At 40.1% G+C, this 3,119-nt stretch overlaps 1 long non-coding RNA gene across 1 annotated transcript; it reads right to left on the bottom strand.

The window, feature by feature from the left end:
* Positions 1–1,227: 1,227 nt before the first annotated feature.
* Positions 1,228–2,384, bottom strand: LOC123957283. The gene is made up of 3 exons (XR_006821772.1): positions 2,282–2,384; positions 1,579–1,703; positions 1,228–1,372 (listed from the first exon to the last, which is right to left on the bottom strand). It is a non-coding gene; the product is annotated as an uncharacterized LOC123957283 (long non-coding RNA).
* Positions 2,385–3,119: the final 735 nt, after the last annotated feature.

The following is a 3,119-nucleotide window of genomic DNA, read 5'->3' as shown; positions in this document are numbered from 1 at the left end:
ACCTGCGTCGAGCTTCACGCTCCAACAACAGCATATGAACAGGTATATCTATACATATATATTTTAATATTAGTCTATTGTCTCCCAGTGTACTTGTCTCAAAGTTTCTCTGGTGTTTCCCCCTAAGCCCTTTGACTGTCAAAAATAAAGTGCTTTATAAATGTAATCCATCACTATTGTTATTACTTTTTTATTATCGTTTACTGATTACAACAACTAACTACGGCTCTGCTTCAGCCATCGGCTCATCTGTGTCATGTACATTGACCTGGTGTGTAATGTGGACACAGAAGTCCTGTTAGAAAACAACAAGCCGCTGTTCAATAAAAATATCTGATCATGTTGATGAATGTTCTTTCCAATTACACAGATCTTTCCCATTTGGAGTTCTAACAACTACATATTCCTTTACAGACCAGAATCTGAGGACTGGGGACAACATCCAGACTACAGTGTTTCCATGCACCACACAAGGCTGACCTTCCTGACCCAGGACAGAGTAACAGACAGTTCATAACAGTTCAAACAGTTCAGTCAGGCAGCATACAGACAGTTTGTAGTGTGGCAGTGTGGAGCACTTAGAGTCGTGATACTGAGTTGCTGTTTCTGGAAGATATGCAACTGTTATCCTGATCCACCAGGACAATACAGAGGTTTAATCGTAGCAGGGTGTAAGATGTAATGTCACCAACTGCTACACAAATAATTCCCTCCACTGTGTGGATGAATACCTGTACATTGTTTTCTTTTTATGCCCAGGAGGGCAGAGAAAATACAAAGATATTTTTCCCTGTTCTGGATAATATTTACATTATTTTTTTAATAAAACATTGAAAATGATAAATGCCTTTTCTTTACACTTGCAGCATAAACAATCAAGCAACTACATTTATGTCTTATGTCTGAAATAATGACATCCAAATGTGGTATAACACTTGTTTATTATTATTATATACTACTGAAACTACAACCTATATCACAAATAGATAATTTTTTAAATCATCAATAAAAATAAGTATATACAGGAATCGACAAGGTGTGTCCAGATGTATCTTGACTGATTATGAAGACAGTTCAGACTTGACTCGTAGCATCGTATCGCTGCTGTGGAGATGATTAAATATATCACAGTCACCTCCCTGACATGATTACCACATTTCAAAACCAACCATATTACTTTTTGACACCTGACGGAACCCCATGTTGACGGGGATCATCAGGTCTCCTGGTTCTGCTTCTAGGCAGCTCCTCAGTAGTAGACAACTGGAGGAGGATGTCACTGTGGAGGTCTGCAATGTAACTGTAGTCCTTCTCCACCTTCAATGAGTACAAGCTCCACTTCCTGGACTTTTTGTTGTACACCTTGCTGTACCTGATAATACAGAAAGGAGGATCAGCTTAGTGAAAAAACACCTGACATTGTTCTCTTATAGAGTAATTAGTAAACTATTTCCACATAAAATGCAATAATACATCAGCACCATCTATGTGTATTCTTCATACTGTTTAATATTTTTTGACTCATCACTTATAAATGTATTGAGTAAAATGCACAAGAGTACTCATAATGCAACATACTGAACTGTGTCATCAGCTTTTCTCCTGGCTGGTCTGTGGACACGGTGGTTGTAATCCAGGGCAGCCAGCATGGTCCGGTCAGTGTACTGATGAGAAGCACAGGGTGTTTGAAGACTGCAGGTGACCTGAGGGCGCAGTAGAAATAAAACATACAGGATTTTTTACTTCTGGTAAAATAAGTAATGGCATAACACCGGTTACAGTAAAAGGTTTTCACACAGTAGGTTTAGCTACGAATAATGTCAAACTATATTATAGGTAGCTTATATACCAGAAACACAGATACTTGGACCTTTAGCCATCATTGTTTATGTACACTAACGTTAAAATGTCTTAACTACAAACACACAGCTAAATCATTTGTAAAAGAGTAACACACAGTCAAACAACGCCTGCAGACACAAGATAATTACACAAACAGATTAGATACAAGGTGTAAACATAGTATAATAAACCTACATGGTGAATAACTAAACCGGCGCAGTCTACACCTACATTGTCTTATCTAATATTAGCATTGGAAAACACAGCTTGCGCTGCTGTTTTCCAGCTTACCTACAGCTAGATATAATTCATCGTCTCTACTCTGGCTCCTACACCAGCCTGCACTCGTAGCAACCGTTAGCTGTATGCTAAGTAGCTAGCTACTTTTGTTAGCGATGAAAGTAACAAATTACCATCAAAATGATAAAAGCCAGATTACCTGTCCAGCAGAAATAAAGCCACCACGGTGTAACTTTTCAGCCCCTTGGTGTTCCTCGGTTGTCAGTCATTATCGTTCAAAAGCCATGCAGATATTACCTCCGGTCTGACCGCTGCGCTCGTCAGGTCTGAGCGAGCTGACCGGGTGCGCGCACGGGGGCAGTCCCGGTAGCAGCATGGCTGGTAGCAATGGCAGCGAGGGAGAGTGACAGTCAGCCAGCCAATCATTGCATTCGGTCAGAATGAAACAAGTGGCTGTGTTTACTGCAGCCCTGAGAGGACTACAGACAGCCGATTGTTACAGTGAGGAAAATAAGTATTTGAACACCCTGCTATTTTGCAAGCTCTCCCACTTAGAAATCATGGAGGGGTCTGAAATTATCATCGTAGGTGCATGTCCACTGTGAGAGACATAATCTAAAAAAAAAAAATCCAGAAATCACAATGTATGATTTTTTAACTATTTATTTGTATGATACAGCTGCAAATAAGTATTTGAACACCTGTCTATCAGCTAGAATTCTGACTCTCAAAGACCTGTTAGTCTGCCTTCAAAATGTCCACCTCCACTCCATTTATTATCCTAAATTAGATGCACCTGTTTGAGGTCGTTAGCTGCATAAAGACACCTGTCCACCCCATACAATCAGTAAGAATCCAACTACTAACATGGCCAAGACCAAAGAGCTGTCCAAAGACACTAGAGACAAAATTGTACACCTCCACAAGCCTGGAAAGGGCTACGGGGAAATTGCCAAGCAGCTTGGTGAAAAAAGGTCCACTGTTGGAGCAATCATTAGAAAATGGAAGAAGCTAAACATGACTGTCAATCTCCCTCG

Source organism: Micropterus dolomieu, linkage group LG19 (assembly GCF_021292245.1).
Source record: "Micropterus dolomieu isolate WLL.071019.BEF.003 ecotype Adirondacks linkage group LG19, ASM2129224v1, whole genome shotgun sequence".
In the NCBI taxonomy this organism is placed as follows: Eukaryota; Metazoa; Chordata; class Actinopteri; order Centrarchiformes; family Centrarchidae; genus Micropterus; species Micropterus dolomieu.
This window is presented reverse-complemented; position numbering and strand designations above follow the sequence as displayed.